The sequence below is a fragment of the Rhipicephalus microplus genome, chromosome 6, assembly GCF_043290135.1.
Source record: "Rhipicephalus microplus isolate Deutch F79 chromosome 6, USDA_Rmic, whole genome shotgun sequence".
Taxonomy (NCBI): Eukaryota; Metazoa; Arthropoda; class Arachnida; order Ixodida; family Ixodidae; genus Rhipicephalus; species Rhipicephalus microplus.
This window is the reverse complement of record NC_134705.1, coordinates 7,918,524-7,943,579: the sequence shown is the minus strand read 5'-3', so window position 1 is coordinate 7,943,579 and position 25,056 is coordinate 7,918,524. Positions and strand designations below refer to the sequence as shown.

The following is a 25,056-nucleotide window of genomic DNA, read 5'->3' as shown; positions in this document are numbered from 1 at the left end:
GTGTAAAACAAGTGCAGTAATTATTTTCCATGTAAACTTTTATGGTTGTAAGTGCAGTCTGTCTGCTGCTACTGCTGTATAGGTAGAACAGCCTAGTCTGGCAATATTTGCCTTTAGCCATGTTTTTTTTTGACAAATTTTACAATTGTTCTAAGTAAACTAAGAAAGAAAGACTTTGAATCTTGATTTAATTAACCCTGCCATGTAAATAAATGTGTTTTGGAACACAAATAGCTTCGTATATTTTGGCACTAAGAGCCACTACTCACGTGAATGCGTCTCTGGTTGTTTGTTGAGTGTCCCTGGCTAATAAATAAATTCTGTTCACTGATAGAGCATGAACTTAATTTGTGAAATGAACTGCCACAAATGTGCACAGCCATCTAATTAGAAAGAATGAGTACCAAGGTGCCCTCTCTGGATTATTGCCGCAAAGTGTTTCATTTGCTTTTTGGTTGCAGTTTTGCTAAATTGGCTAAGATGCTATATTCTTAATTTAGTACAGCAGTTTGCTTCAAGGGGTTTACCGAGTAGATTAAATTGAAGACTCAGAATCAAGCTGAAAGTAAAGAAAACTTCAGAAGCGAAGCTTGCTAGTGTCTCTTGCAGGCATCGGCGTTAAAGGACCAGGAGGGAATGCCACAGATGTTAGCGAAGGGAGTTGTCCACACAAGCTTTCATTTGTTGCGCTGTAGCAAGACTAGAGAGGAGGAGGATTGAAACAGGAAGGACAGGGAGGTTAGCCAGTTCCAGAGAACATTTATATAGCTGAAGCGTTCTTCAGAGCTTGTGTAGCCCAGCGATCACAGCTGTTTAGTGCAGGCGTGAAAGTTCTGCCATTCAGCACGATCGTTGTTGTTGGAAAGGTAAGCTGACTTTCCAATCACTTCTAACTGCGTTTCTTGACGTGCTAGCCCCGGTGAATCTAATAAACAAGGTCAGGGGAAGGCAGGATGTATCGGTGGTTCATGCGGTGAAACAACTACATCCTTCGTTGTGCTGTTAGCTCTGCGGTCATCTGGCATGATTCAACACCTTTGGTGTAAAAAACAAACCTACCGAGGCAACATTTTTATCCCCTGGCTTCTTTTTCACGTGGCTGTTACAACCAAATAAGGCAAAGTTCACCATGGTCCCGGCTGGCTAGCGTGCAACCACGACGCGGTACAAACGCAAATAAACCTGTTCGAAGATTCTTCACGTAATAAATACGCGCTGCGCACAAGACACTGCTGTATGTAAATTAAAGAGGACAAAGAGGACGGCTTGCACAGAAGAGACCTTTGACACTTCTCTTATGACGTGCGGACTTAGTAAAGACAGAGCGCACACAGAACGTTGCCTAGCCCAGTACTGCGCTCAAAAATGGCCAGATGACCAAAATGGCGTCGATACTTTCGCTACCTCGTGGATCAAGGTGCAGTGCATACCCCGTATTGCGTTCACCTCACAGGGACATGACGGATACTCGTACATATGTGTCAGTGTTCGCACCGCTAAGATCCAGGGGCGCTTGTCTCAGTATACTGTAGAATGTAGCCTTGAGTATGTCGGTAAATTTGGGTATGTGAGCTCGACTGAATAGTTGCTTACAAACTCATTTCATGGCCCTTTTGTCCCCCAGTGTGTATTAGCATGAGAAAGCTGACATGTTCATTCCCTGATACAGCAGTGTGTAGAAGGCAACAACTGATGACGTGTTTTCTATAATATGAGAGCTTAGCATTTTGGTGGCAAGTTCATGACAAATACGTCCACATAATTAAAAAAATTAACTCATTGGATAAACGTAAAGAAACTTCATGCTGATTTGAACTTGGAATGCTTATCTCTATGCCTGCATATAAAGCAAACAATGCATGATCAAGTTCAGCTTCACTGCCACGCACGTGCACTGCGGATAAGCACACGGTAAAAACAAGCACAAATTGATCAAACTGACATATACAAGAATTGCTTCACTGCTATACAAGTGCGCTGCGGAGAAGCACACAATAAAAACACTGGCATTCACATGTTCGACTTCACCGCCATGTACATACGCTTCGGAGAAGGACGCGGTAGAAACAAATACGAATTTATCAAACTGACATTAACAAGTCCGGCCTTACCGCCTTGTACGTGTGCTACGGAAACCAAAGGGGTTTGTGCAATATTTCCTAACGCGCCTGAAGCAATGTTTTTTTTTCGATAAGAACTAATCACAGTTCAGTTCCACAAAAGCGGGTGAATGCATCTTTCAACCTAGGCATTTGGGGTCATTACAATTACACCATTGTTACTCTCTTAGTACCAAATGGCCAACGCGAAACAAAATTTATTTCGCCATTCCAGCATATTAGCGCAGTGAGCGAATGACTCGGAGCAAGTTACATAACTTTTCAGGATGCTATAACAAGCACCAAAGAATTCAGCACTATTGTGCTTATACACATGGGAAGCCTCTGCGAAAGTCTTCTCGAATTCCGCCAGCATATCTTCATATTATGACGCTGTCTGATATGTACTGTACAAGTATTTCTGGCTAATACATATGGGATAGCGACAGGACAGGGCAGTGTACAACTACAGATAATTGAGACGACTGCTTACCTGCTGATGCAAGGCAGCGTATTGCAACCTGCGACGCCTGTCGAACTAGCAGTCACCACGATGTTAACGAAATCGCTACGTGGTTTACTACATTGTCTGTCGGTCTGCCGGTTTGTTGTCTGCCGGTCTGTTGTCTGCCGGTTTACTACATTGTTTGTCGATCGAGCAAGCGTAGCCATAACGACGTTGACGAAATCGTTACGAGGCACCAGTTCGCGTACTGCGTTGTCCACCCGAAGCTGCACAACTTGCGGAGACAAAGCACGATGAATGGTACTTCCCGAGCGCTCAATTAAGGCGCTAGGTGGTGGTGGTTCGATTTAGGAAGAAACGCCTCCTAATTTCTGCAGCCCTTGAGAGTGAGAATCAGCCAGTGATGAGGACTCACCAGGTTCCACAGAACACCTACCACTACCACTTGCCGGGTTCTCTGAACCGGCGTTCCAAATATCTCCGGTGCAACGTCACGGTGCCACCATCGAAAATCCCTAGATCGAAAAATTGCCCGCAGCTTCCCTCGGGGGAACACTGAGGAGGATGCGGACCATATAATTGGTTAACGGGGTGTTAAAGTGCGACTTACTTGGGTCGATGGCTAAATTGGTTAACGTGGTTGTGAAATGGGTTGTTAAATTGCGACTTACTTGGGTCGATGGCTAAATTGGTTAACGTGGTTGTAGAAGGGGGTGTTAAATGAGTGAACACGTACACACGTATGCGAAAGGGCGGCGCTGGTCGAAGGGACGTCGATCATTGTGTTTGTGGATTCGTTGGAATTCATTTCACCGCGACCTTGGACGTCGACGCGCCGTGCAAACCAACCGACGAGCGGCAACTGAGCGAGCGAGCGCCGACCTTGAGTATATATACAGCACGACGGCGCATGCACTGTCAGCTGTTGAATGTTCTCGAAGCGCGACGCCACATGCGCGTCCACTGGAGAATCAGGAGAATTGTAGATGTCGAACGCGGTGTGTAGAGGAGGAAGGGTGCACAGATGGTGGAGGAGTGAAGCGCGCGCGGTGTGTAGAGGAGGAAGGGATGCACAGATGGTGGAAGAGTGGGCGACGGCGCGACGGCGCATGCGCGCGCGTCAGCTGTCGAATGTTCGAGAAGCGGTGCGGACGGCGCGGACGGCGCACTACAAGGCGCGAGTATAAGATGCTCCGCATCTAAAAATCCCCAGAAAATCCTCTTCTTAGGCAAGATTCTGTACGACAAATAGACGCTCCGCGCCAGCCCATGCTACGGCAGCACCGCCTTGAGAACCGGTTTTTTTTTGTCTGCGTGCGCCGCTTCACGCGATGCATGGTGAGAGAGGGTGCCTGAAAGCACGACCCCATATTCTTGTGCACTGTAATAGAGCCAATAGGGATAGCAATTCGGAAGCGACGGTAGCGCTTTCCGGGTTTTGTAGGAAATCGTAAATAGATTGCAAAATGACTATTTCACTAATAAGTGAAAAAGGTTTTGTTACCTTCTGCACATAAATGTATTTTAGAATCAAATATAACTAAAAATATTGTTTGTATAATTTAAAATTGCGTATAAAATGAAATAAGTTTCAAAAGCACCAGGGTGTTTTCATATGGCGGGTGGCCTTCCTCATAGCAGACGACATCGTCGTCATCTGCTTCTGCGTCATGGCTGACCCCCGCTCAATGTAGCAGCCCCCTGTCTCAATTTCTATCGTTTCCACATAGTACAATGCAGTAAACTGCGCAATATAAGCTCATAAGTATCTTGCGTACTTACTTTAGTAAGTTGTGATGCCGCATACAGGCCGAGCGAAATGACAACGCTGGTCACACAAGCTTGCAACAATAAATCGTTTTATTGTAAGTCAATCGATTGATGTTTACACAAAACAAAGGCCACATAAGTAAAATTTTAGCACGTACAACAGTGAACAATATGCATGCATCAGCGTTCATGTTCAAAGAAGATATACGTACTACACATAGCCTCAACGCAGTTGCCCGGAGCACAGAAGCTGTCCAGCGCTGGCTGTTATATCCATCACTATGCACGAAACCTTTGGTGCAGTAAGTAAAGGCATACCGCTTAGGTCCCTGCACTTGTGTAGCTCAAGATTTCGCAACAACTTTTTGACAGTATTCGGTAAACTTCCTGTAATTGATATCAACATAGTTGCGTGCCTTTCACGAGCAGTGCGGTGAGGCTGTTTGTTTCCTGGTCCGCACTACTACCTAAAGTGACGCACGTTCCAATTTTCTACGCATTCGCACTTTGCATGCTTCTGAATGCCTGAAATTAAATGAGGAACGGTTTTTATGCTTACTATTCCGAAGTCTTACAAATAAAATCGTCGGAAAAAGGGCTTCGTTCGGTTTCGTTTACCCTATGCGTTTACCTACGCAGCCTAGTGCGCTGTCGTGGTTTCGATGGTGGCGACTCCTCACGCTGTGGCCGCGAAGCTCGCAACATGCCACGGGCCTGGCGGCACCGCGCAACATCTCTCAGTTTTGCAGCTTACCTAGTTCTGGAAATGTTGATACACGGAGGAAGGAAAAAGGTACCTTTTCCTTCCTCCGTGTGTTGATATGTATCTGCAAGGCTTGTGTTGGCTGGTGTTGAGCGAGGCTTCGTCTCAAAAGCGAATACGACTGCATAAATGAGGCTTTTCCAAAACAAAACGTTTACAAGCGGATCTGATTCACGCGTATTACATTCTAAAATAAACGTCCACTCACCTTGACGGCACAACCAAACGGTGAAGGAACAGACGACATAAACGTGGCGGAAAGAGCGCTCGCTTTGTCGTATGCCTGACAAGTTTAGCAGCCGTTGGTTACTTCTCACGGGTCGTGACATTGTACATCAACGTAGAAGCACAAAACATCTATAGACTACCAGTTAGAGAAGGGAAACTGTACCTTTGATAGTGCAACAAAAATAAGGGTAGCGGTGGCGTTGTGAACTAACTTACCCGACCTAGAGACGGCGGTAGCAGGCCTATCATCATCATTGCACTAGGGTATGATGGCTAGAAGGAGAGGTGTTAGCATCGGCACGCCGGAGAGTGAGCGAGAATTCATCCGGATGCGGCAGCGCTGCGGTCGCTTTCGAGATGCCCCTCCTCGCGCCCGCGCATCTGTCGTTTTTCGTTGCAAATATTTCGCGCTACCCTGCGGATTATAACAAAGTCTACCTGTCAGAATTCTGGCGGCGCGTTGCAAAGAGTGTATTTGCACTGAAAAATAGTGTTTTCAATTCACTTCGTAGTCTATAGCTACGAAGCTTAGTGGACAGAGAATCAAGTGACTTGCCGTGAGCTTGACAGCAAAAGAAAAACCATGCAGTTTTTACTTTGATGCCGTAGTGTTCTCAGTGACGTCCCAATGCAGGTAAAGGTATCGATAACTGTTATTTTTATGACTTCCACAATGAAGGTCTACTTATACAAACAATTAAGGCATTTATTTTCACGAAAGCGAAAAAGAACTTGAAAATAAACACAGCATGTGCATTAAGGTTGGAGAGAACTGCATGTGATACGAAACTCAGCTATAAAGCAAGTAAATAAGGCTACTTAAAAGAACAGTATATATACGATGGTACAATGGGCATACATGGACACATTACATTGAGATTTGATTGGTAAACATAGATACAGCCACAAACACAGCCAGACAATGACATCCCAATTGTTAATGGGAAATGCGTAACAATGTGAACAATACAATAGTAAAGTCACAAGAAACAACACAATGTGAGGAATGCACAATAACATAGAACAAAACCTTGTTCGCTGTGTTAACATTATGGCAGTCAAGTCATACGTCTCAACTTCAAGAACATCATTTTTCTTTTTTTTTGATTGGACGCATTTTCTCCAGCAACGAGAGAATGCATTCTGGTCAGTGTAAAGAATGTAGATATCTGAATTGTCGCTTCCACTTTCTGTTGTTCGATGTTCACAGCCGACCATATTTAGCCTCTACAGACAGCATGCGAGGCAAGAGGTAACATGTTATGCTGTCACTTTACAACATGTTGAAGCTAAAGCAATAGGTGAATGCATCTTGCATAGCTTTGACCAGGTCTGTTAAGGACTCGGACGAGCACAGAAGGCATGATTTTGCCGGAAGCAAGCTGGAATTCTATGCGTGAAACAACAACTTGATACATTCGTTGCGCTTCGTCTTTTTGACAATCTTCCGGGCCACACAGCCACTGACATAATCGGCGATCTGGGAGTCACTTTTGCGTCCAATGAGGTTAGTGTGGTCAGGGAGGGCTTCAAAAGCATCAATAATTTCATGAACCTCATTGAGGCACCCCACATATTGCAGCTCATCCAGCTTATTCTGCAATTTTATTGAATTATTGTGGATGCTCGGACATAGAAGGCTGCTCAGAACTCCAGAAGGTATGTTTCCACTGGAGGGTGATTGTGCCAAACTGTAGAACTGAGGCAATGCACAGAGATCAAAAATTGTGTCGGTGAAGGGTGTTCATTCGATCCAGACATTTGCTTCAGAATTCCAAAAAAAAGATTTTAAGCGCGTCTTGGCAGAGGCGAGACGTCATCAAGTATTTATAGTCCAAGGTGTTCGTGACATAGTGCCGGATGGAAAGGGTGCTGGTTAGAGTGACGCGGAGTCCTTCGGCAGTTGATTCACTCAGGAACCCACCCTCCTACAGCTCTTTCCCAAGTTGCTAAGAACCCGTTGATAACATGCTTGTAGCTACGGACGATTAATCTTTCGCCAAAATGAGCTTCTCACGCAACGTAGTTCTTTTCCTGTGGTTTGTCAGCGTGATGGATTGTACGCTCTCAGCCTTGCGCCGTTTATCGTCGGTGGGAGCAGAGAAGAGAGACGCTTTCTTCCCTTGTTGGCAGGCCGAAACATATCATGCATTGCATCCAGGTGCCAAGCAGTCTGTTTGCTGTTTACCCATCGCTGTGGTATGGTCACATTGGCACGCATTGATCCAGAAGAAGTCCGAATAGGCAAAGCGCCGACGTTGCGACTTGCGAGCACACGAGCAAGCGACTGAAAGTGCCACGCTAGCGGTTAGCGAGCGCTCTCGACCGATCCCGGTGGCGACTTGCGCGCTACTCGGCGGCAAAATGAAATACAAGCACGCCTCCTTTCAAGGCACGGCTATGCGCGGCCGAATGATTCTAGGGTATGGTGGCTAGAGGTGTGCGCCGACTGGTCGGCGCGCCGCCGCCGACGCGAACTGATCGGCGCGCCGCCGCCGCCGTCGATGATTTTTATCGGCGCAATCGGCGCGCCATTTATGCGCCAATACTGACTTTTCAGAGATTTGTCTTTTTTCATCCTAATTTATAGCTTCGTTTCACATTTTATGTAGCCAGTAAAAACCAGGCTTCTTACTTATCTTCATCCAGCTTCAGAGACCGAGAGTACCACTATGAACAGCGGCACAAGTTCTGCGGCCGCTGCATGTAATGATATATCGAACAAATTGACAAAAATGAATGTAACAGTTACGGTAAAGCATAGACACTGCCATCTTAGGCTTAAAAGCAATTTTTGCTGGTTTTCTGTGTCGTAATTAGCAATGATTATGGTCATACGTCGTTGAATGTACTGGCCCAGCGTGTTGATGCATGTGAGTTCACCGTAGCACTATTCCAATATTCATATGAATGCAAAACGGCGTCATTATCAGTCCAAGATGGCAGCCTATGATCGTGCCCGAAACAGGGCGTATATACAGAAGAAATGAAGTAATAGCAGTGCTGCACGAATGCAGTGCGTTGGGTGAAGAACTACACAAAGCCCCGAAGGATGAAATCGAAACGGAGAAGTTTAATGGAGATTAAAAACGCCGAGGCATAATACATGCTCGAACCTACCCAGGGTATATCATCACCTGTCCGTGGTGTTAAAGTTGATGATTTTCGAGGATGACCACTCATATGCAGCGTCTCAACATGCTGCAGAAAATATTCACCACCAGTTTTATTCTTCAACCTCCGTTGGTACCGGCCTTTTCAGGCATCAGATATCCGGGATGAAGATGCCAAGGCAGTAAGATGGCAAGAGAGAGAAAGGAAGGCTGGGGGATCAACCAGATCTTGGCATCCGGTTTGCTGCCCAGCACGGGGGGTGGAGAAATAGGGGCAAGAAAGGGGGTGTAGAGAGACAGAAAAGAAAACGCATGTGCACTTAGGAGTAGGATGGCAAACTTAACAGAGGATTTATTACATTCTGTACAGACAGGGTGAGAGATCTCTTGCGAATGAGCTAGGTGGCTCATTATAAAGTGTGCGTTTTGACTAAATCAGGTAATGGGTCCAGAATGCGCGGTTGAATCACAGGACACACACACCATTTCTGACGGTGCCGCTCACACTCGAACAAATCAACGTCTGCGATTGGGGTGTGGTCACCACACTGCACCTGTAACACCAAGAAACCATTGTGGTCATCTCGTCGGACGTCTTATAGTGTCGGAATGCCACCTCACTTCCCAACTAAGATGGACAAAACACGGCGGACAGCAGGCTGGCAGCCCTTTGGTGACTTGTTTGATGAACAAAGAACGCCTCTCTCGCCCGTCGGCCCAGGCGCCACGCGTAACAACGCTATCCAGTGGTGAGCAGAGGCGTATTAAGCTTGTCTGAGGCCACCAGTTTTAAAAAGAACACAATAAAATTGTAAAAACTTGCCAGCAGAAAGTTTACATGAGACAGATGAATTCGTCAATAATGCGGAGACAGACACTTAAGCGGAATGTCTTATATAACATAGTCCAGCAAACATATTTTCATCACGTAACTTGAACGGACCTACTGGCACTTGGAAAGATGACTAATAATTGCTGCGGGCAGTGGTGATGTACTTCTGTTGCGAAGGTAATGCTCAGAATCAACCAAATAAATCTCAAAATTATATTCAGGTCTTGATAAACAGTAAGTAAAGTTAGAAAGCTCCTCAGGTGGCAAGTAATAAATTACTTTACCATTTTTATGGTGAAGTAATTTGCGAATAAATAATGCAACCACTGTTTAATTGATATTCAATGACATGACCGCAATCAACGGTGTGTCGTCGCAATAAAAACTGGAGCGTTATTGGTGGACACGAGCGGGCGAATGCAGGGAAAACGAATTTGTCACGTAATAAAAGCGATGTGATGTTGCACATTTTCACCTGTACAACTCCGTGCCCTTTTGCTTGCTCGTGATGTATTCGAAGGAGCTAGCCAATTCTCGGGTAGAAGTTGAGCTGAGTAACCGGGGCTGATAAGAGGAACGTCTATATACATTATTTACACACTATAGGTAGCGTAATACTATATGTTGATAGTGGCATCATGGAAGCTTGATGGGAGCTTCTGAGAGCTATATCAGAGCGTCTCTGTGCTCGCGTTTTAAGCCCTGGTCTTCCTAAATTTCTCTGCAGGAGAGAACAATGAACAGTTTGCAATAATCTGCAAGACAGCTTTTCTGTAACGTTAGTTTTTCAAAACTCTCGTTCGCAGACTGCTTTTCTCGCTCATTTCATTTATGCCATTCCCCTTTTTGAGATCTTTTTGTACTCGCGCGCCTTCGCTGGAATTCGAAGAGGTGACATTTTGTTGTACTCGCGGGCTCAAAATGAGAAAGAAAAGCAGTCTGTGAACGAGAGTTTTTGGTTGGAAAACAAACCTTACAGGAAAGCCACCGTGCAGATCACTGTAAACTGACAGACTGCATGTCCATTCAAATGTTCAGGGCAGTCCAAAGGAATAGACCTCTTCCTCTTTGTAAACAGTGTGAGGTCACTGTGGGCACCCCGCCCCCTACACCCTCTCTCGAAACAGGTGCTTGTTAGCAAGAAAGTTCCTCCGGCGGCATCTTTATGCATTTTTAGCTTTTGAAAGAAGGGGGTCGCTGAAGGGTTACTGCCCATAGTGTGGAAACTCGCTCATCACAGTTGGATGGACGGAGAAACTGTTTAGAGTACTGAGAGACGCGACTAACATGCAGTGGGTTTCACCCACGTAGATGATAGCCTTAAAAAAATCTGATCTTTTTGAAAGCGAACCTTTTGAATGTACACGATTACTGGCACTTTGAGAAACATTTGCATGGTATGGCTGTAAACTTACTCAATTTCCATCGTGGCATGTGTAATACGAGGTACAGCATTGGCGGCAGCATGGTTTTGAGCTGCTGTGCGCAAAGTCACGGATAAGGTTCTCACTCATTGCCCAAAAGTCTCATCGGAGATGAATGAAAAAAAAACACCACTTTTTTCCTTTGGGTAGGCTGAGGTTAACATACCGAAACGCGCATGCGAAGATTCGACGAAGAGGAGAAAGAGACTCGACTGGCTCGCGAGCGACGCTGTGGATCCTTCGCTGAGCTACACCTCTTCATTACTCATCTTGTGAATAAACGCGTTCCATCGTCACAATTGTGGTGGAAGGTGCTGGGTAAGCTAGCTACTACCAATGATACCGGAGAGGCACCGTCCCCTAACGACGGAACCGCTACACGAGCTTCGCCGCAGCCGTTGACTAGCTGGCTTGGCACCATTACCTCAAGAAATGAGCTCGGACGGAGACAACCAGCAACCAGCCGCAAGGACGTCACCCTACCACTACAGGGAGCCGCGAACCTTCACAGGGAAACCCGGCGATGACGTGGACGAATGGCTGAGCCACTACCAGCGGGTGAGCCGTTCAAACGGTTGGAATGCGGCTAGCCAGCTGTCTCACATGGGGCTCTTCCTCGATTTCATGGCGCTTGTATTGTTTGAAAACCATGAAGACACATTGACAACCTGGGACCAGTTTGTGGAGGAAATTAAGAAATGCTTTGGAGACCCAGCAACGAAGAAGAAACGTGCCGAGCAGACGTTGTCGCAGAGGGCTCAAGTCACCGGTGAGACATGCAGAACCTACATTGAAGAGATTTTGAAGTTGTGCAAGTCGGTGGATGCCCGCATGACGGAAGAAGATAAAGTGGACCATATACTCAAGGGCATCGCCGATGACGTCTACCACTTCCTCATTGGCAAGGAGAGCCTGCAATGCGTGGCCGACGTGATTAACCACTGCCGAACCTTCGAGGCTCTTAAAACTCGTCGCATCACATCGAAGTTCGGACGTCTGGCCAACGTCACGACTGTTGCCACCGTTGATGTCTGCCAGAATTCTCTACCTGCCGACCTTTCCTCCACCATTCGTCAGATTGTACGGGAAGAACTGCGTCGCCATGTCTCTGTTCCCATGCAAGCTGGAGACCCGCAGTGTGATACACTATCGCCAAGCATCAATGCTGTGAGTTTCGACGAGCGCAGTTACTCCACCCGCAGTCCACGCCTGAGGGCTCCGCCACCACAGGCTACTTACGTCGAGTCGTCTTATGCGCCCCGCAGCAGTTATAGCTACGACAGCCAACCACCTCCGTTTGTGTCCGAGTGGAAACAGTTCCCTGAGCATCCTCTCCACACCGCAGCATTCAATGTGCATCGGGAACGCCCCGTGTGCTACCAGTGCGGTGTTCGCGGACATATCGCCCGGTTTTGCCCATCGCGACGTCACCCACGCACGACGTTTTCTGACCGACCAGCGATGTTTGCACGGCAAAGCCAACAGCCCGATTACGCCTACTGGCCTTCGGATTCAACTGCCCAGAAGCACGGGCACCGTCCAAACATCCGCAGTGACTCGCCTGCCTCTGTGAGGAGCTTGACGCCACCTACTACGCGCCAGCGACGGTCCCCATCTCCCCGTCCCCGGCCGCGGCTTTCCTCTCCGCCACCGGGAAAATAGTCGGCGCGGCCGATGGAGGCGAGGTCACTGGACGTACCGCTTTGCACACAAGTATGCCTCCATTAGTTCACATGCTTCACAACAAGGTTCATGTTTTCATTGACGATGTTCCCACGATGGCTCTGGTAGACACCGGTGCAACAGTTTCTGTAATGAGTTTAGTTTTCAAGGAGAGACTTGGCCGCAAGGTTATGTTTTATTGGGATCAATCTTCTACTTTTCGAGCAGTCAGCGGCACGGCTTTGTGTCCAGTAGGTGTGTGCACTGTGTCTGTTCGTGTTGCTGGTAAAGCGTTCAAGGCAGAATTCGCAGTGCTCGCTCATTCCACGCATGACGTTATCCTTGGAATTGACTTCTTGCAAGAGTGCCGTGCGACTGTCGACTGCGGGGCAGGCGAGGTTCTGTTGTCCGCCCTCGCCCAGCAGCCTCAGCGTAGCGGAGACGACAACCTCGTTGTAGTTAAAGACACTATTCTACCGGCATGGTCTACTGCCAGCGTACCCGTTGCTGCTTCGAATGCCGACTCGAGTTTCAGTTCTCCTGATATTGTGATTGAGCCGTTGCCTTTGCCTTGCATGAAGAAAAACATCTTTCTGCCGCGCTGCGTTGTGTCTCTCACCGAGGGAAAAACTAAATTATGGGTAGTTAACTGCTCATCCGAGTCTGTTGTACTACCAGAGGGAATGTGCCTTGCCATGTTTGAAGGGCAGTGCAGTATCTGCGTAAAAGCTCTCAGCAATGCGGCAAATTCGGACTATGCTGATGTATCCGGCACGGAATACGAATTTTATAAGATGGTTAGCAAGTCTATTCCCTCGCATAAGCGCAAAGTGTTGGTTACACTGCTGGCCAGGCACGCTAAAGTATTTGATTTTGCACGGAAGTCGCATAGACCTCAGACGCCCAGCACACGCACTCGTCACAAGATCGACACCGGATCTGCGCACCCCCTCAGACAGAAACCTTATCGAGTTTCCGCGTCAGAGCGCAAGGTAATTTCAGAGCAAGTCAGCGAGATGCTAACCTCTGGCGTAATTCAAGAATCGTCAAGTCCCTGGGCCGCACCTGTTATCTTGGTCAAGAAAAAAAATGGGTCCTGGAGGTTCTGCGTTGACTACCGACGTCTCAACTCTATAACTAAGAAGGACGTGTACCCGCTTCCTCGCATCGATGATGTCATCGACTGCCTGTATTCAGCGTCCTATTTTTCATCGGTGGACTTGCGATCCGGGTAGTGGCAGATCCCCATGGATCCGGCTGACAAAGAAAAGACGGCCTTTGTTACACCCGACGGTCTGTTTGAGTTTAATGTTATGCCATTCGGCTTGGGCAACATTTGAAAGATATATAGACACCGTTTTACAGGGCCTCAAATGGGAAATTTGCCTGTGTTACCTGGACGATGTGGTGATTTTTGGCCGAACATTTGAAGAACATAATCATCGCCTTGACCTCGTTCTAACCTGTCTCGAGGAAGTTGCGCTTACACTGAACTCAAAAAAATGTCGCTTTGGAGAACGTGAAACCTTAGTTCTGGGACGCCTGATGGATAAAAATGGCGTGAGACCGGACCCGCAGAAAGTCGCCGCTGTCAGCAACTTCAAGCAGCCGCAGTCCCCCAGGGAGTTGCGTAGCTTCCTGGTCCTGTGTTCTTACTTTCGTCGATTTGTTCCGAATTTCGCTGTTAAAGCACAACCACTGACTGACTTGCTGCAAAAGAATGTCCCTTTCCAATGGACACCGGATTGCGAAGCAGCCTTTAAGCAGCTTCGGTTCATACTGCCTTCAGGACCGGTACTTCACCATTTCGATCCTTCTGCTGAAACGGAAATTCACACAGATGCCAGTGGAATCGGCCTTGGTGCAGTGCTCTTTCAGCGCCATGACAATGCTGAACACGTGGTCGCTTACGCGAGTCGTTCGTTGAGCAAGGCAGAACAAAATTACACAGTCACAGAGCAGGAGTGCCTCGCAGTCATTTTCGCCGTGCACAAGTTTCGCCCATACATCTACGGCCGTCGCTTCTCGGTAATCACCGACCATCATTCTCTATGCTGGTGGGTAGGCTTCCGAGACCCATCTGGACGACTGGCGCGATGGGCTTTGCGCTTACAGGAGTTCGACTTCACAGTACGCTACAAGAGCGGTAAGCGGCACGCAGACGCCGACTGCCTATCGCGCCTTCCTCTACCGACGACGGAGTGCGACGCTGACAACTTCGACCAGTATATCGGCGCTATTGCCTCTGAGTTCCCTGATCTCGTGACTTTCCGGACAGCCCAACAAGAGGACCGCTCCTTAGATTCTCTGTTCGCCTCCGCAAATGAACACGCAAACCCAAGCTCTTTTGTGGTTCATGACGGCGTCCTTTACAAGAAGAATTATTCCGGACAAGGCGCCCGTCTGCTTCTAGTTGTTCCACGCACTTTGCGGGCTCACGTCTTTCGGTCCTTACACGACGACGCAACCTGTGGCCACATGGGCTTCGCCTGAACGCTTCAACGAATCCAGCAAAGGTTCTATTGGCCCAAGATGCGACACGACACGGAAAAATACGTGTCTGGATGCGAACAATGCCAACGACACAAACGTCCCACGGCTACGTCGCCAGGACTTCTCCATCCTGTTCCACCTCCTAACTCTCCCTTCGAGACTGTAGGTGTCGATCTGCTCGGTCCATTTCCACGATCGAGCAGTAACAATCGATGGGTCGTCGTCTGTGTTGACCACCTAACGCGCTACGCAGAAACTGCTGCAATACCTGCTGCAACGGCCATGCACGTGTCGCAGTTTATGCTTCGCTGTATAATTCTCGGCCATGGTCCTCCACGAGTTGTCATTACCGACCACGGACGTCAGTTCATTGCCGACGTCGTTGAAGAGATCCTGCCTCTGTCTGCCTGCCATTTCCGCCATGCCACACCATATCACCCGCAGACCAATGGTCTCGTAGAGCGCACGAACCGGACTCTTACGAACATGCTGTCTATTTATGTCGATTCTAAGCACAAAAACTGGGACGAAGTGCTACCTTACATCACGTACGCGTACAATACCGCGAAGTATGAGACTACAGGTTACTCTCCATTTTACCTGCTGTACGCTCGCTCCCCACGATTTTGTCTCGACACTATACTACCTTTTACACTAGACGTGGAAACCTCGATAGCCGAGACGCTCTGCCGCGCAGAAGAAGCCCGTCGCATCGCACGCCTCCGAACCTTGGCATCCCAGCAGCGTTCTAAGAAACGTTACGACGCCTGCCATCGCTTCTTATCTTATAGTAAGGGCGATCTTGTGTGGCTATGGACACCAGTCCGCAAACGTGGTTTGTGCCAGAAGTTCTTGGCTCACTATTCCGGTCCATTCGTCATTCTTGACCGCCTCAGCGACGTCACGTACGTAATCTCGAGCGTCACAAGCAATGGTCGCCGCTCTAGCAAAACACAACTGACACACGTTGCGCGCCTTAAACCATGCCACCATCAACCATCTGAGTGACTCGCCCAGAGGGCATCGTCTGCGAACCGGGAAGTGAAACGCGCTAGCGAAGATTCGACGAAGAGGAGGAAGAGACTCGACTGGCTCGTGAGCGACGCTGTGGATCCTTCACTGAGCTACACCTCTGCATTACCCATCTTGTGAATAAACGCGTTCTATTGTCACAATATGCTCGTGAAAATCAAAGTGAAGTTCTGCCGCTGCGTATTCAATAACCTAGTAAAAATTTATGTTATGTAAAACCCGACATCTTGATACTATATATAATATTATCTGGCACAGTTATCTTGCTTCATTTGACACCTATAACGTGTTTTCGTACCTATCGCTCTTTTAGGCCTGATACACAAACTTCTAACGCGCATTTTCACTTCATAAGGATCGAGTAGTAAAAGTACAAAGTAGATGAAAAACCAAAATATCCGCTGTTTCCATTAACACGTATCAGGTATCCGATATTACGAGTTATAGCCGTGGTGAAGCATATATGCAGCTTCGACAACGCTACAACATGCTTATAGCTCATGCGTAGTCGTATATATCACCAGGAGATCATGCACTTTTATTTTTCTGCAAGCCGCACATACGTTGAAATGTACCCACTCACAGATAATCGCGTCAAATGCATTTTTACCTTGAGTAAAATGTCAGATCGTAAAGTTATATCAACAATCTGATACCGAAACCGGCCCACAATGAATACCAGTGTTTTCGCAAACAGGACGCATTGCATTATTCACACTGCACACACTATGCACAATATTTCCAATTTTACCGTCTGTAAAGATGAACCAATATTGTCGATGCCTTTTAACGCACACTACGCCACCGTCAACACTGCACATTTTCAAAGAAGATGCCGCTGTTCCTCGCACAGACCGCCACGTGTGTTCACTTCTCGTAGATAAACAGCCAGCCGGCCAGCGTGGCGAACATTTCATCACGCACTTTATCTCACACCTAGATGTTCTCTGACACATGCCACAGCTAATGTTGCCACTGTGAGATGAAGATTACGCTTTCAAAAAGAAGAAAAAATTGCCCCAAGCACCGAGCGACTAAAGTGATTCTTAAAAAGAGAAAAGAAGAGAAAAGTGAGCCCGTTATTGTCTGCTTCAGTGAGCGACACCGCCACAGTAGCTCACGAGGGATGGGGGTGAGGAGGGATAAAAAGGATAGGAGTAAAGATGTAGGAAAGCCGAAGAAGGAGAAGAGAGGAAGAGACGTGAGGTGGTGAGCCAGAGCGAGCGACGACAAAATGAGGGGATAGAAGAGATAGGAAATATGGGAGCACGGTCACTGGAGTCCGAGGACGGGGCGCACCTGCGAGAGCTTCTTTCGGCGTCGGTGGATGGCGTAGAGCAAGTCCAGTAATGTTGAATTCCAATGGCGGAGTCGGAGCAAGTTTTTCTGCTCCTTTCAGAACAAGTGTGTTCCAATGACAGAGTGAGAGCGAGAGTCAAAAGTTCCAATGAGAGAGCCGGAGGGGATTCAGAGCGGGAGTCCCTACGTGGAGCAGGAAAAACTGCTCCGCCGAAATCGGTGGAGTGGACCGGAACTCGGCGTGACGCATTTCCTTTAACACGTTTGCCTGCTTGGGGGCGCGGCTGGCGCGGCGCGAGTTGTGTTGATAATGGCGGATGGCATGGACGGCTCGGCTACCTCGGCAAAGCGTGCGGCAATGCTTCTGCTGCTCGATAGCGACAGCAGACATCGTGGACAATAACTGTTGCATGCTTGGCGTGATAGAGGGCACGGCACCCGGCCTGCGGACAGCATGGCTAAACCGCTGCTGCTGCTTTTGCAGGTTGGTTACCGCAATGAAATAGCTTCTTGTCGTAGTGATGATTTATGCTTGTTGATCCTGCCGTGCCCTCGAAGATGTTACTGTATTATAGTTGACTGTTGGTCTGCTGTGAGGATGCTTGTTATGTCGGGAGATGTCGAGGAAAACCCCGGGCCTGCTACGACGCAAGAGCTCTTGCAAACAATCTTGGAAAACCAGGCCAAGTCTGAACGTGATTTGAATGCTATTAGAGACAAAATATCTGAAGTAAACGTTAAAACAGATAAGCTAACCAGTTCGCTTGCTTTAATCCATGAAATGAACCTGAGAATTGATATTTTGGAAGCTACTGTCCGGCAGCAGGCGGAAAGGCTGGTAGAATACGAAAACAGAAGCCGGAGAAACAATCTTTTGGTATTTGGTCTCACTGAAAAAAGTATAGAATCAGAATCTGATTTAATGGTTTCGGTCGTGGACAAGATATTTAAGGAAAAACTTGATGTAGAAGTTAAGACGATCGAGAGAATACATCGCATGGGAAAGGTACAGCCCGGGAAGGTTAGGCCAGTTATTATGAGATTCTATGACTACCGGGAAAAGGAGCGTGTGATGAAAAATTGTCCGAAGCTGAAGGGAAGTCCCATAAGTATTAGTAATGACTATGCGAGTGAAACAGTGGAAGTGCGGAGGAAGTTATGGCAAAGTGCGGCTGCTGAGCGTGATAGCGGTATGAAGGTTTCCCTGAATCACGATAAGCTCAAAATAAACGATAAGCTCTACACTTGGGATCAGAACAAGAATGAGCGTTGTGCGATTTCGAACAGCAAAGGCAAGAGGGATGGCAGAGCTGTCCCTGCTACCCGCTCGAATGCCGCATCTACGTCAAACACTTCCCCTTCCACTTCTGCGCCACAAAATCGTAGCTACGCCTGCTTGTACTAAATGCTCGTAGCATTGTAAATAAGGTCACGAAACTCGAACTCTTGTTGCTGTCACATAGCCCACAAATTGCTGTCATTACCGAAACATGGTTCAGTCCTTTAATTCCCGACGATTGTATTATTCCCCCCGGATATCTTGCACACAGGTGGGATAGGGATTCACGGGGTGGTGGAGTGGCCATTCTTGTGAAGTCGCCTATTACGACAGAAAGAATTGATTGCTCCCTCTCCGAAACGGTTTGGTGCAAAATATTCGTTGAAAAAGTGGTTTTTATTGTCGGAGCAATTTACAGGCCTCCTGGTACCACGCCTGATTTCCTAGACCAACTGAACAGTTTCTTGTGCAAATTTCAGAATGGCAACACGAGGTTGATACTGACTGGCGATTTTATTTACCGCATATAAATTGGGAAAGTGTCACACCTGGACATATAGATACTCTGAGCGGTGATAAAATGTTGGAAATAATGTTCTCTCATAACTTAACACAGATTGTAAAAGAGAATGCGCGAGTAACTGCTAATTCAGAAACATTGCTTGATTTAGTCTTTCTATCACGCAGAGTGACACATAGCACTTTATCGGTTTATCGGTCGAAGAGGGAATATCGGACCACAAGCTGATAACTATTAATATCCAACTAGACGCAAAGCCGCAGAAGCAGCCATTTATCCCGGTTCAGATTAAAAACTTTGCACGGGCCGATGACACATCTATACTTGACTATCTAGAATTGTCCCTTCATGAGTTTGAACTTGCTTCTGTCTCAGAATCTGTAGAAGAGTAATGGCAACGTTTCAAAATCATTGTAAAGCAGTGTACGGATGAATTTGTTCCAACTCGTAAAAAGAAAACGAAACGGCGCAGTCCGTGGATAACCCGGGAAATCGTCCATATCAAACGAAAAATAAAACGCATGCGGAAAAACAAAACGAACTTGGTAGCAATCGTACAATTGCGTGGACAGTTAAGGACAGCATTAAAAGAATCCAAACGAAAGTTTTATACCGAAACCCTTGCTGACTTCATTAAGTTTTCCCCTCAAAAATTTTGGCTTCACTTGAAGAATAAAAAAGAAGAAATTGAACAGATAAAAAATTGGACCCGAGACAGTGAGGCAAAAACCGCAGATAGCAAATTCTTTCAACCAGTTCTTTCAGTCGGTCTTCACTAGAAATGAAACAAATCAGGTGGATGCTGACCAGGCCTGCCCGCGCGCCTGCGCAATGGAGCCCTTAGCTATCATGCAGGAAGGGGTGTTCAGTCACTTGCTAGGGCTTGACACTAAAAAGGCAACTGGACCAGACGAAATTCCCAGTGAATTCTTACGACGGTATGCCGAATGGTCGTCCTTTTATTTAACAATCATTTTCAGAAAATCTCTTGAAACATCCTCATTTTACCGCAAGACTGGCGCACTGCAATTCTAAAGCCTATATACAAAGCTGGCAATCGACTTCATGTGAACAATTATCGCCCCGTTTCACTGACCTCTGTGTGTTGCAAAATCATAGAACACTTCATAGCAGTGCCATTTTTTGGGCGTGTTGGTTAATAAGACAGTTAGCGCATTGTGGTGTCCACTCTCTCCTGTCCCTGTCTCTTAGCGCTCAATATGTCGTCAAGCTTCATAGCAAGGCACATTATTATTTTTCTTGAGTCAAAAGAGTCTTTTTATCCCCTTCAACACGGATTCAGGAAGGCGTTGTCAACTGTTACTCAACTGGTAGAAACAGTTCATGATTTTTATTTATCTCTCCAAGGTCGACAACAAATATGCGTCATTTGTGTGATTTCGCCAAAGCATTTGATAAAGTTCTTCAATGCAAATTAAATTTTAAGCTTCAGCAACTAGGACTTAGCTCAGATATACTAAATTGGATAGCCGCGTATTTGGAGAACCGTCAACAAAAAGTACGTGTAGATGATTGCACATCTAGTTCATTGAAAGTACTGTCTGGTGTCCCACAGGGGTCTGTGCTGGGTCCTTTGTTGTTTCTAATTTTTATAAATGATATTTCCGTAGTTGTCGAAAGCCCGGTTAAAATCAAACTTTTTGCAGACGATTGTTTAATTTACGCCCCTGTAACTAACGCAAACGACCAAATCAAAATTAATCGCCATCTGCAAGCCTTGCATAATTGGTGCACCCAGTGGAGGATGGAAATTAACTTTTCAAAGACTACGTTCACCCATATAACCAAGAAAAAATCCGTACTCGCATATGATTATAAAATCGGAAATAGCCTTCTGACCAGAACACACAGCTTTAAATACCTGGGGGTGACTATTACCAGCGATTTGGGGTGGCACACTCATGTTGAGGAGGTGTGTTCAAAGGCCTACAGGAAGTTGTTTTACTCGAGGAAAAAACTCGAAGATGCCCCTAGAGATGTCAAATTACTTTCATATAAGACATTTGTTCGCCCTATTTTGGAGTATGCATCTTCTGTATGGAGTCCTCATCAGCAGTCACTGAGAGATAAAATAGAAAAAATTCAAAGGCTAGCAGTGCGCTTCATTTGCTCGCGGTACCGGAGGACAGAATCCGTCACAAATTTGTTAAAATCATGTGCGCTAGAACCCCTGCAAGTGCGCCGTGAAAAGCAAAGGTTAAAGCTCCTGTTTCAAATTATAAGAGGCGAAATCAAAATAAATAAAGACACATACATACAACCTGCACCCAAACGAGGAGCTTGGTTGAACCATAGTCACCCGATAAGGCCTTTTTGGGCGCTTCTGGATGGCTTTCAAAATTCTTTTTTTCCGTATAGTATAGAAGTGTGGAACAGACTTCCAGAGTACGCTGTTACTAGCGCAAATGTCAAAGAGTTTGAGCGTTCGCTAGAATTGTACTACCGGCAACATGAAACGTAATGTCTGTTTTGTCATTGTGTATTGTTTTTGTTTTGTGTTTATATTCCTCCCTGTAATGACCCTCAAGTGAGGGTCATTACAGGGAGGAATATAAACACAAGCCCACCGCGAAGCCCACCGCGAAGCCCACCGACCCTCAAGTGAGGGTCGGTGGGCTTCGCGGCTGTGCCACCACACAGGCCGCTAACCCGTTCCTCCTGATCATGCAGGTTTTCGCCCGCATTATCGCCGACCTGCTACTGCCTGCCTTGCTGGCTGTATCGTCTGCCACCCCGGGAAGCCGCCTACCTGCTACCAACGAAGGCGAACATTTTGTTTGCCCTCTCCCTGGCACCCATGCTTCCGGATCTTCGGCAGCGCCACCCCTCCTTCCGTGGATCGTCGAGATAAATCCAGCCACCCTATCGCCGTCGACAACATCCCCTGCGCAGCCTATAAAGCAGCAGCCACCATCCAGCGCGCACTGTGGGCTTCGCGGCTGTGCCACCACACAGGCCGCTAACCCGTTCCTCCTGATCATGCAGGTTGGTAGTTCGTATCCTACGTCTACTAAAAAATCTAGTAACTACCGTTTGGTGCAGCTGCCGAGCCCACAGTGCTGCTGCTTGCTTGCTACCGAGTGTGTGAATGTCGTACGTGCCTTGCTCTTGCTATCGGGAGATGTAGAGACGAACCCCGGGCAGATATACTTGCTGAGCTGAAAAATTTGTCGCAGGGCCAGTCGGCAATATTATCTGAGATGCAGGGTCTTAAATCCCAGATAGCCACCACAAACCAGACTATCACCGATCTTGGAAATCGTATTGCTGACTTGGAAAATCACTGCCAAAATCTTCTAACCCTTCGAGCGGAAGTAGATGCAATAAATACTAATACCACTGAGCTAACGCACCGTGTGTACGACATAGACGGGCATCTTGATGTCATCGAGAACCGTTCCCGGAGTGACAATCTAATATTCTACAATCTCCCTGACACTAATCCTAAGGAAACATACACTCAGTCAGAAGAAATAATAATCCAGCACTGCCTTGAACGACTTCAACTCACAATCGAACTGAAAGACATAGAGCATGCACACCGCCTAGGGCGGCACACCAATAACAACAAACGGCCTATAATAGTGGAACTTTCGTCTTTCAAAACTAAAGAATCTATCCTTTCAAACGGCCCAAAACTAAAAGGTACTAACTTTAGCATTGGCGAAGATTTCACACACCATGTTAGAATAGCCCGAAAAGAGCTCATTGCTTTCGCTAGGAGCAAATCTGTGCTATTTTCACTGCGCTTCCAAACTTTGCACATCGGCTCTAAGCGATACATTTACGACCACAAAGCAGGAATTGCCAAAGAAAAAACATAGGGATCAGTGCGCCGACGGCAAGCGCGCCAACAGCCACGTACAAGCACTAAAGCTAAGCTTTCGTTTTCGGTAATTTATACTAACATCCGCAGTTTTCTTCCTAAGCGCATGCCCCTGTCTAATCTATTAAAATCATCTGGCAGTAGTATACTTTTATTGACCGAAACGTGGCTTACTGACGACATTTCGGATACAGAGGCTCTGGCTGACTTGCCGCACTTTAATCTTTTTCGTCATGACCGTAAGAACGCACGTGGTGGGGGAGTACTAATCGCCACTAGCAAAGAGCTATCTTGCTCCCTTATCAACATTCCTTCACAACTTGAAATATTATGGGTATTGTGCCGTGCCCCACCCGAAACAGTATTACTTGGCGTATGCTACAGGCCCCCTCGCTCTGATCCAAATTTCGCCCGCGAACTGAATGAAGTGCTGTCTACGCTTACTAATAAACACCCATCCGCACATATCCTCCTCTATGGCGACTTTAATTTCCCGAATATTGACTGGATAAACGAAACACAACTAATTACAGGAAATGCCGAAGCAAGAGAATTTGTCGATGTTTGTCTGAACTTTAACCTTACGCAACTGGTGTCGGAACCAACTCGTGTAACTAGTGAATCTTCGAACATTTTAGATCTTATACTAACAAACAGCCCCGAAAGCTTAGAATCTATCTCCTACTTACGTGAAATCAGTGATCATAAAGTCATTCATACTACATTAAACTTCATCCCTAAAACATGCCACATTTCCAGCAAAACAATTCATATGTACAACAAAGGTGATTATGAAGCAATCAATAATGAACTGCGAGATTTCCTGCCTGAGTTTGAATCCAGTTTCGATTCCAGATCTCTTAACAGCAACTGGTTAGTCTTTAGGGACAAAATATTCGAGTTAACTAATACATATATCCCAAAGATGAACTTACCTGCTAATCAAAATAAACCATGGTTTTCGAAACTTTTAATAAGGCAGGAAAATAAAAAGAAACGTCTCTTTCGTACTGCGAAACGTAATGGTACTGCGTGCGCATGGGAGAAGTACTATGCTGCAGAAGACGCATATTATGCTGCAATTCGAAGTGCAAAACAGACGTTTTATCGCATTGACTTACCTAAAATTCTAACAAATAACCCTAGAAAGTTCTGGGAAGTTATAAACCCGCAACCGCCGCGTGAAATAACGCTTACTGACCAATATGGTGAGGAAGTTAGCGACGGTGATTGTGCCGACGTTTTTAACATCGCGTTCTGCTCTGTGTTCACAAAAGAAGCCGATTCGCCACTTCCCTCGCCACCTACTACGACGTTACCGATAATGACTCCAGTGGAATTTTCTGTTGCTGGAATTTCATCCCTTATCGACAGACTTAAACTTTCATCATCGGCTGGCGTTGACAACATTAACTCTAAACTGTTAAAAAACACTAAACAAATTATTGCAGTGTATTTGTCGATGCTGTTTTCATTGTCGCCTAAAACAGGAATGCTGCCAGAAGACTGGAAAGTGGAAAGGTCATTCCGGTCCACAAATCAGGTAACAAACAGTCACCCCTAAATTACCGCCCCATTTCACTAACCAGCGTCTCATGCAAAATCATAGAACACGTCTTATACACTCACATAATAAACTTTCTGGATGCTAACAATTTCTTTCATTCTTCCCAGCATGGATTTCGTAAATCTTTATCTTGTGAAACACAACTAGCTATATTTACTCATGATTTGCACGCTAATCTTGACCGTAACTTCCAGACTGATGCAATCTTTCTAGACTTCGCTAAAGCTTTCGATAAGGTACCACACAAACGCCTGTTACTAAAACTTGCCCAGTTGAATCTGCACCCCAAAATTCTTGCATGGATTTCAGAATTTCTTGCTAACCGTTCCCAGTTTGTTGATATTAGAAATAAACATTCCAGCTCCCTCTCGGTAACATCGGGAGTCCCCCAAGGTTCCGTCCTCGGACCCCTTCTGTTTCTAATATATATTAACGATTTACCCATGCACGTAAGAAGAATGGCGATTTGGGCTAGTTGGTTTGAATTCATAGTAATAAGGGCTGCAGCGCGAGCACGAATGTGCTAGAAGAAACAGACAAAGTCGAGGTACGAAGGCAAAAGAGGACAACACGAGCGTGTTGTCCTCTTTTGCCTTCGTACCTCGACTTTGTCTGTTTCTTCTAGCACATTCGTGCTCGCGCTGCAGCGTGTTGTCCTCTTT

At 46.6% G+C, this 25,056-nt stretch overlaps 1 long non-coding RNA gene across 1 annotated transcript in view; it reads left to right on the top strand.

The window, feature by feature from the left end:
* LOC142765185 (uncharacterized) overlaps positions 1-25,056 on the top strand; it is a 94,861-nt gene that overhangs the window by 41,966 nt on the left and 27,839 nt on the right. The window contains exon 2 of the long non-coding RNA XR_012884080.1: positions 21,672-21,986. This is a non-coding gene — a long non-coding RNA (uncharacterized LOC142765185). The remainder of the gene's footprint in view (positions 1-21,671; positions 21,987-25,056) is intronic.